Genomic DNA, 9,340 nt, shown 5'->3' on the forward strand with positions numbered 1-9,340 from the left:
CTAAATAATTCCCCATTTTCCCCTTCCCTAGCCCCTGGCAACCACCATTCTGCTTTCTGTTTCTGTGAATTTGATTACTCTAGATACTGCACATAAGTGGAATCATGCAGTGTTTGTCCTTTTATGACTGGCTTGTTTCACTCACCATAATGTCCTCAAGGTTCATTCATGTTGTACCAAGTGTCAGCTTTCCTTTCTTTTGTTTTTTTCTTTTTGCCTAGGTGAGGAAGATTGTCACTCAGCTAACATCTGTGCCAATCTTCCCCCATTCTGTTTGTGGGACACCACCACAGCATGGCGTGATGAGTGGTGTCTAGGTTTGCACCCAGGATCTGAACCGGTGAACCCTAGGCCACTGAAGCGGAGCGTGCAGACTTAACCACTACACCACTGGGCCAGCCTGGCTTTCCTTTCCTTTTAAGGCTCAATAATGTTCCATTGTATGTCTACGCCACATTTTGCTTATCCATTCATCCCTCAGTGGACACTTGGGCAGCTTCCACCTTTTAGCCATTGTGAATAGTGCTGCTTGGAACACGGATGTGCAAACACCTGCTCAAGAGGCTGCTTCCAACTCTGGCGCACATCCAGAAGTGGCATTGCTGGACCAGATGGTAATTCTATTTTGAATTGTTTGAGGAACCACTATGCTGTTTTCTATAATGGCTGCATCATTTGACCTTTCCACTAACAGTGCACAAGGTAGCGGTGTCTCCACGTCCTTGTCAACACTGGTGAGAGTAGTCATCCGAGTGGGGGAGAGGTGACATTTCACTGTGTTCTTGATTTGCATTTCTCTAATGACGAGTGAGATCGAGCATCGTTTCGTATGTTTGCTGGTTTAATCTGCTTTAATTTTTTTTAAAGATTGGTACCTGAGCTAACAACTGTTGCCAATCTTTTTTTTTTTTTTTTTTTGCGTTATCTCCCCTAATCCCCCCAGAACATAGTTGCATATCTTAGTTGCAGGTCCTTCTGGTTGTGGCATGTGGGACACCACCTCAACGTGGCCTGACGAGCGGTGCCATGTCCACGCTTAGGATCCGAACCGGCGAAATCCTGGGCCGCTGAAGTGGAGCATGCGAACTTAACCACTCGGCCATGGGGCCAGCTCCTGCTTTAATTTTTGTTTACATTTTTTCATTATATTTGGAGGTCTTATCCTAGTGATGTGATGTTTCCACTTTCCGGTCTTACCGGGACTACCCCAACTTTGCCAACAGTTGCTCAAGTCTGGAAGGAGTTACATCTCAGTGGTGGGAGGAAAAGCTCATGTTCTGAGCATCATGCTCGTCAGATGTAAGGTTTACACAGCACTTTGTAATTTATATTCTTATCTCACTTGATCATCACAGCTGCCTTGCAAGGTGCAGAAGGCAGATGAGGAAATTGAGGTTCAGAGATGAGAACACAGAAATAGAAGGAAACTGCTTCTTTAAAATCATAACCACTGAAACAAACGCATAGTGATGCACAACACACGTGGCCGGCTGCCTACCCTGCATCCGTTCTCCCCATTTCCTTTAGTCAGAGCCCCAGTTTTGTGAGGGTATCCACCTATCTAGTCACAACTCCGTGTATTGGTCTAAGACATTAATAGTGTTTCCATCCTCTTGCTTAGAGATTGGTTTAGTAGCGGCCAATGCAGAGGGAGGGGATTTTAGGAAAGGTTTCTTCATTTTAAAAAGGGAAAACAGCAACAGCATGGTCCCTTTTCTTTTTCTGGATGAAGTGGATGCTGGATGGGATGTAGGAATTGCAGCATCTATCTCAGGCCCACAAGAGGGACCAGTCTTAGGATGAAGCCAGGGAGCAGTTGACAGATAGGAAGAACCTGGGTTCAATATCCCTGAGTCATTGATAACACCACATTAGGATTTTCCCTTCTTGTGATGGGAAATAAGAAATTTCCTTATTGCTCGGGCCAATTTGAGTTGGGACCTTTGTTTTGTTTGTTTGTTGTGTGTTGGTTTTTTTTTTGGTACCGACATAATCTTCTTATATGGTGGATGGAATTATAAATTGACAGAAAAGCAGTGCCAGAACATGATTCAAGAGCCATAAATGTCAGCGCTCTGTATCCTTGTCCTGGGAGCGCCAGTTGTAGGTCAACACTGGTCCCAGGGACAGGGACTGGCTGGGCGTTCTGGGGAAGGACAGAGAGGAGGAAGGAGAGAGTGGGTCTAGCCGTGGCTGTGAGAGAACACAACGTCCAAAGGGTGAGACTGACTCTGTCCTCCCATCCAGCTTGTCAGCATGAGATCAAACATCAGGTCCAGAGAGAAACCTGTCCTTCCCTGGCCTGAGAGGTCCACGTGGCGGAACTGCAGCTACGAATCCTCCTGGCCTCTCCAACTGCCCTCTGCTCCCTCTTTTCTAACAGTGAGTTTGGAAAGAAACTAAATGTTCTCCATTGGTCTCTCCCTCTCCTCTCTTTCAGGTATGCCGGCCTGCAGCGAGGGTCCACTCTAGGTGTCTCCACTCTGTGGCAAGTGGGGTAAAACAGAAGGGGCTTTTGTGGGGGGCGGTGCTTCATTTCAGGGGCAGTATTAGAAAGCTCCCTGTGGCTACATATTTAAGATGTTCTTTTCTTCAGCCTTTTCCTAGCAATAAAGTTGGTATCTTGATCCCCACCTATCTGTCTTCTGAATATATTTCTTATGTGAGTTCTTTGTGAACTCAAGAAGGAAGGTAAAAACATGATCTGTTGGACCCCTAAACCTTAACCCAGACCACAAAATCAAAATCAGTAGGCATTTAATTTAATACAAAAACCTCACATTTCATCTACGAGTTTACTGTTCTTATATATTCTGCTGCTCCTATATGATTATATTTCCTGCAGGATGGCGGGAGTGAATGTGCCTGATGTGATTTGCAGTGTAGTTTCCGAAATTAAGAGGGCCAGAGCCCCACAAAGGCTTTAAAGAGGCTTTCAAGAGGTCAGGTAAGCCTGAGACCGGCCTACAGTCTCTGTTCCGGATGGACGGCAGGTTTGTGACGGGAGCAGGCAGTGCGGGTGCGGGTGTCCATGGAGTAAAAAGTTCTAAAATAGTTTGCCTGTTGGATTGCTGCAAACCACGCTGCATTTGCCCCTAGAAAACATTCTGGGTTTCAGCCACACGGTGTTGAGTCCGCTTAGTCTAAAGGGACAGAGAAGTGGTGTTAGTGTCAGTGGGCCGCCCCTCAGGGCTAAGATCTATGGCATTTATGCGGTTTTGTTTTGTTCAATCCTTGTATGCACGCCTCACTACAACCCTGTGGATTGAGGATGATATTAGCCTTGTTTTACATCTGAGGACACTGAGACTTAAAGAGTCAAGTCGTTTGCCCGAGGTCACACAGCTAGCAGGTGCCGACCCTGGGTTCTGACCCGCTCCCTGCGACTCCACTCTTCGTACTGACTCCATGTTACAGTCGAACCGTTCATGACCATCTCCATTCCTGATACATTTTCTGAGGAAACAATCCAAGAGAAACAAAAAGTCACATGCATAAAAATTTCCCTTAGAATGTTTTATGGAATTGTGGCCAGAGGAGCAAATGGAAGGGACACGAGAAGGGAGCTATTTCAGTACGTTCTGGTCCAATACGTTCTGTAGAAGCCCAGGCCTGCTCTACGATGGGAACTCTGGACGTTACGCTGGACACGAAGCCCCGTAGATGACAAAGCTAAACGGACAAGGCAGAAGAGAACACGATGTGTGCTCCACGACGGCAACAGTGTGACAAGGCACATTTGCCCATGTGTGCTCAAAACTGAAGGGAAAGATGCAAAAACAGAAACAACTTTTACTAACAAGCAGGATCTGGGTGAATTTTTTTTTTAACCAGTAGTGTTCTCAACGCTGCCAAGGCTCTACCTTGTCAATAAAAGCTGTGCGAGGTGCTGAGGGCATAGCCCACGGCGGGGAGGGGGCCCACAGGCCAGCCGGGGAGTCGGAGTGGCCCGGCCACACTCCGCCTGCCGACAGTGGCCAGGCTGGGAGAAGGCCGCAGCGGACTGCCCTCCTCGCCAGTCCCGGGGCTCCTTCAGCTTGAAGCAGACGCGAGGCCCTGCGCGCAGTTTCCTGTGAGCATCGCACGGGGAAGGGGGATTTCCGCCCTGACTCCAGACAGCCTGAATCCTGAAGATCCAACATGTTGGGGAAGTTTTCCCAAACTTGCCCAGAGTGCTGATGACACCACCGAGACGAGACGCAGGCAGGACTGGGGCGGCGGTGAGCACGTATACACCATAAGCTTTTCTAGAGGAAACGAGATGCAAATGAGTAAAGGGCAGGAAGGAGAGAAACAAATGCTGAAGTGTTGGGTGATAGATTTTCTCAGATGGTTAAGACAAAAAAAGACAGTGCAATTAGCCGGCTTCCTCAGTCCGCAGAGGCCCTCATTACAGTGGAATGAGCACGGGCTTTGGCATGAGACCAGCTTCCCTCGCTGGCTCCACTGTTTCCCGGCTGTGTGGCTGTGGGGCAAGCCACTTCTCGTCTCTGATCCTGAGATTCTTAGCTGTAAGTGGCAATCGCCACTCCTACAACACAGAATTCAGTGAGATGCCCCGAGGAAGCCTTCTGCCAGTGCCTGGGGTGTAACAGAAACAGTATTGTCGTCATCCTGCATTTCTCTCCCCGTGGGGATGGGACTCCCCATAACCACCGCAACAGCGAAGCACTTCCTGGGCCGTCCATACCCACCCTGTGGGGTAACTCCGTTATGCTTTCTCTCTTTCCAGCGAGTGACCAGAGAAGCCCGTCACGCTTTCCTGAGGGAAGGGAGAGGTGTGAAGCGGGGATGTCCTGCGGGCGGCACCGCAGAGCCATCCTTCTGCTCTGAGGTGAGTTTCCAGATTGCGTGTGATGAGAATGGAAGCCTATGAACGGCCTGAATCAGGCCGCCAGGGGCCGGCATTCTGTGGGAGGGGAAAGAGAAAGGGACAAACCCAGAATGAGGAGGTGGCCACTGGGCAGATCCAAGGTCAGAGAGAGAGTGAAGCTCTAAGAAAGAGCGTATATGTGGCTGCTGGGAGGGAAAGCCCGTCAAGAGATAGGAATGAAGGGCCATGGGGGAGGCTGAGCAACGAGGATGTGAGGAGGGCAGGCGAAAGAGAGAGGGAGACAGGACAGGAGGAGAACAGACCTTAAAAGAAGGTAGAAGGAATGCGGGGTGGGAAAGATGAAAAATACCTGAGAAAATGATAGGATTCTCCTCATTCCTCTGCAGCCTGTGGACAGCATCCAGCCACGCCCAGCACTGGTGCGTTATGCATAGAACGTTGTGTGGGGCAGGACTGGTCACTGGGCATGGGGCTGTTTCTCCATGAGATGAGGCAATGTGGGTGCCACAGTTGGATATACATGACCCCCTGACCTGGGGGTCCCCCTGCCCCTCAAGGCTAGGTCAGGATAAAGAAAGTTTTCCATCCTTGCACAAGCCATGACTTGAAGAGTGCCAACCCTCCGTGGCACAGCCCCATCAGGACTGGGAAGGGGGACAGTGGCTGCAAAAGCCACATATGTCTTCTCTCTTTCTGGGTTTTCCTAATGCTCAGAGTTCTCATGGCTTTACCCACATCCACCATCCGTGGACCAGACTTGCTGGTGACGAGTGACCTTCTAAACTCATTGACCCAGAGCCTACAGTGACCGACCGGACTTTGAAAGTTCTGATGGTTGCCACTGGGGCATCAGCTGGCTGGCATAAGAGGGGCTGACAGGACCTTGTCTGAGGGACGTCACCTGGTGGTTCTGCCTCCTGCTGCCCCCTCACTCCCATCACGTTTCAGCGGCCACCTGACTGGGCTACTCGCAGCACGTGTAAGACCGGGCCAGATCCCCTCCGCTGCATTTCACACGGGGCCGGGCCCGGGATGAGGATGGGCGGGACCCGCTTCCCAACTCCTGCAGGCAGAACGGGTCCACCCAGCGTGTGGTGGGACTGCCCTCAGGACCAGGGCATCTTCTGAGGGATGATGTCAGAGCCACTCGTGTGTGTCTGTGCGTGTGTACCTGAATACGCCGGTTATGTCTACTGCATCTTGATACGTTTTTATAATAAGATTGTTGTTTGATTCAAAAGTGATATATGTATTTTATAATACATATACAAACCTCTAATGGTGAAAATTTTAAGTCACCAATACTGTAATAATATTATTGTGGTTATGTTATTTTAAAGAGTCCTTATCTTTTAGAGGTACATATTGAACTATTTACAGATAAAAAGACATGATGTCTGGGATTTGTTTCAAAATAATCCAGTGGTGAGGAAGGAAGTAGGAGGTGCAGATAGATAAAATGGTCCATGAGAGCTGGTAATTGTTGAAGCTGGGTAAGGGGTACATGGGAATTTATTATCCTTTTTTCTCTACATGCATATATTTATGAGTGAAATTTTCCATAATCAAAAAAAAATTTTTTTAAAGATTTCCATCTTCCTTTGGTACCATACATATCCTTTCATTAAACCTTCATTCACTTATCTGGGGAAAAAAATCATCAATAATCCCACCCCATATTCTTTCAGTCCTTTTTCTATACATAGATACACCTGGAGAGAAATTGTACTCTGTTGGGATTTGTAACAATGTGTTGAAAATAAGACTTTATTTATTTGGTCAATATTAATATCTTGCATACTCTAGTTCGGGGATTTTAAAATTATGTTTTGCACTAACTTTTTGAGAAATTTCTAAAAAAGGGGAGGTGTCTGTGGTCAGATAATTTGGGGAAAAGCTGCACACCATGGGCCCTCGTGGAAACGTTTCTTAGTGCTGGGTCATGTGCTGTCGGAGGACAGGCACTGCGTGACTGGGCCACACTGACCTGCAGGCCCAGCACCGGGCCTGTTACTAGCAAACACTCAACACATGGTTGACGGGTGAAAAAACAAGGACAGCCTCCGGAGTAAGGAAACTTGTTAACCTATATTTAATCTAGTGTTTCCCAAACACATTTGTCTCTGAAAGCCTTTTACTGAGGAGCACCCTTATATTAATATCCCTTGAAATTGGTATTTTGGGAAATGATCTCAAAGCATTTTATAAATTGTGTTAAAACCAGTCTCACAAGGTCCCAGTGAGTTGGCAGAGAAAGGCACAGGTTTATAGTGTAGGACTACATGGATCACTGGTCTTGGAATCAAACCCATGCTGGCACCACATTCTCTTTCTTTTCGCCCAAACCTTCTCCCGACTGTGCAGCTGGGCTTACTTGGTGTTCAGGTGCAGGAGGAAGAAGGAAAGTGAACAGGGACTTTGGAAGGTGTGGCATGCTCAGTGAGTGCAGGTCAGCCAGTGTCTCCTTTTTCGTCACTGTGTGTGGCATCGTAGTTGAAGTAAGCCTAGGGAAAAGTGAACAAGCAGATACAGACCAGAACATCTATACCAGGAGAAGGAATGGGGGAAAGGACTCGGAGGAGGGGCCGGGAATGGAGAGAGAAGTGTGGCGAAGACAACAGCCTGTTAAACTCCACATTCTACTTCCCCTGGACTCACAGCTGGACTACATTTCCCAGCTTCCCTGTAGTTAGGTGTGGCTATATGACTGGCTTCTAGCCGATGGAGTGTGAGTGGAAGGGATGGTCCCATACCCGGCCTCACTCATGAAACCTCACAAACAGTGCTCCTCCATGCTTTTTTTCCTTATAGCAACTAAGTGGAAATAACCCAGTGAATTGGGAAGTCATGTGTTGAGAATTGCAGGGCTTCCATCAGCCCAAATCCTTCATCCCTTCCCACCATCCTATCTACCCAGAAACACTTATGAGTATTAGCTGGCCCCCAAAATAAATTTCTATGTGTTTGAGCCATTGTATATTGTTGAGTTAATTTGTTACTAGCTAAAAATAGACCACAAAATCAAAAAACAGAAATCTATCCTAAAGGTAGGATAAAAGATGGGCCAGGGCATATACGTCAGAGAGGGTAGAATTTAAAGGAAGTGTGTGTCAACAGTAATAATAGCTACATCTGGGTACGAATACCTAGAACTTAAGGCATGAGGAGGTTGGCTGGGGGATAGTGAACTTCCGAAAATAATTTTTCTTTTTGATTAAAGGAGAAAACCATACGATGAAAGATCCTTTTCTTCCTGCCTACTTCCTTTCTTCAGCTTTGGACATTGTCATGTGAGGATTTAGTGCCTGGATCTGCAGCAGCTATTTTGTGAGATGAGGCAAAGAGCATGAGAATGGAAGCTGGTGTGCTAAGAGTGGTACAGAAGGATGAACAGATTTTGTGTGACACTGTCATTGAGCTACTGAACCAACCCTGGAACTACTTTTTTCTGTGCTTTTTGTTAAGAAAACAATAAAGCCTTTCTCTTAAAAAAGGTAATAGTAACTACAATTTTTTGGACCTTGCTGTCTTCCAAACCCTATGTCAAGCTAAATAGATACACTGTTGCATTATAGACTTCAATTTTCACAATAATTATGTTAAACATTAAATGAGGAACTTAGTCTTCAAGAGGTTGAGTAAATTGCCCAAGGTTACACCGCAAAGAAATAATATTCTTCAGTATCATATGATATTGCCTCCGAAACGAGGAGCCAGGTAAGTGCTCTTGAAGTCTGAAGAGCCAGGTAAGTGCAAACAGCCCGTTGCAGAATGGTGGATGGGGACGGACCAGGGGAAGGGAAGGGTTTAATGGGTTTGGGGTTGGAAGGATTGAGCTGGTGGAAGACCATCTGCTAAACTCTACCCATCAAGATCGCACTCAGGCATCCCTCCAACAGAGCCTTTCTGAACTACACCAGTCCTTCTCACTACTCTTCGAACCCCTTTATCATTTACTCCTCCTCATTCACTTCTCGACAAACTGCTTTGGAGAGCTACTGGACTTTCTTCAAAGTTGTTTTATGTGCGCTGGATTTTCACTGCTCACTTCCATTAGCTTCTCCTCTACCTTGAGGCACACGGGAGAATTAGGCTCCCCCAGCCCTCTTGCAGTCAGATAGGGTCAAATGACTAGTTCTAGCCAATGGGTTGTGAGTAGAAATGCAACGTATTATTTCTGAGTCAAGACATTTAACCACTGGTATGAGGTCCTCTTCTGTTCTCTTTCCCTGATTGTGTGAAAATGGGAGGTGCCATAAAATCAAAATGCCCAGAATCAATGAGCTCCTGCCTGAAAGACTTGAAGAAATGTCTGGACCCACAGCAGACTTAGTACGGTGAGAAGCCAGTGAGTGATTGTGTTAAGCCATTGAGATTTGGTGATGTTGTTACTGCAGCATAACCCAGACTGTCCTGACTAATGCAACTTAATATTCTGTCCTGAGCCGAGATGGCAAGTATTGATCATTAGTGTCACCATTGCCCCATTCTGGAGACATGATATAT

General features: G+C 47.0%; 2 long non-coding RNA genes across 2 annotated transcripts; both read left to right on the forward strand.

Moving 5' to 3' along the window:
• Nucleotides 1-479: 479 nt before the first annotated feature.
• LOC139040739 (uncharacterized) lies at nucleotides 480-2,980 on the forward strand. Its single transcript, XR_011495007.1, has 3 exons — nucleotides 480-614; nucleotides 2,441-2,497; nucleotides 2,846-2,980. It is a non-coding gene; the product is annotated as an uncharacterized lncRNA (long non-coding RNA).
• Nucleotides 2,981-4,310: 1,330 nt separating this feature from the next.
• LOC106837490 (uncharacterized) lies at nucleotides 4,311-8,462 on the forward strand. The gene is made up of 3 exons (XR_001399630.3): nucleotides 4,311-4,511; nucleotides 4,733-4,834; nucleotides 8,055-8,462. It is a non-coding gene; the product is annotated as an uncharacterized lncRNA (long non-coding RNA).
• The last annotated feature ends 878 nt before the right edge of the window (nucleotides 8,463-9,340 follow it).

Source organism: Equus asinus, chromosome 17 (genome assembly GCF_041296235.1).
Source record: "Equus asinus isolate D_3611 breed Donkey chromosome 17, EquAss-T2T_v2, whole genome shotgun sequence".
NCBI lineage: Eukaryota > Metazoa > Chordata > Mammalia > Perissodactyla > Equidae > Equus > Equus asinus.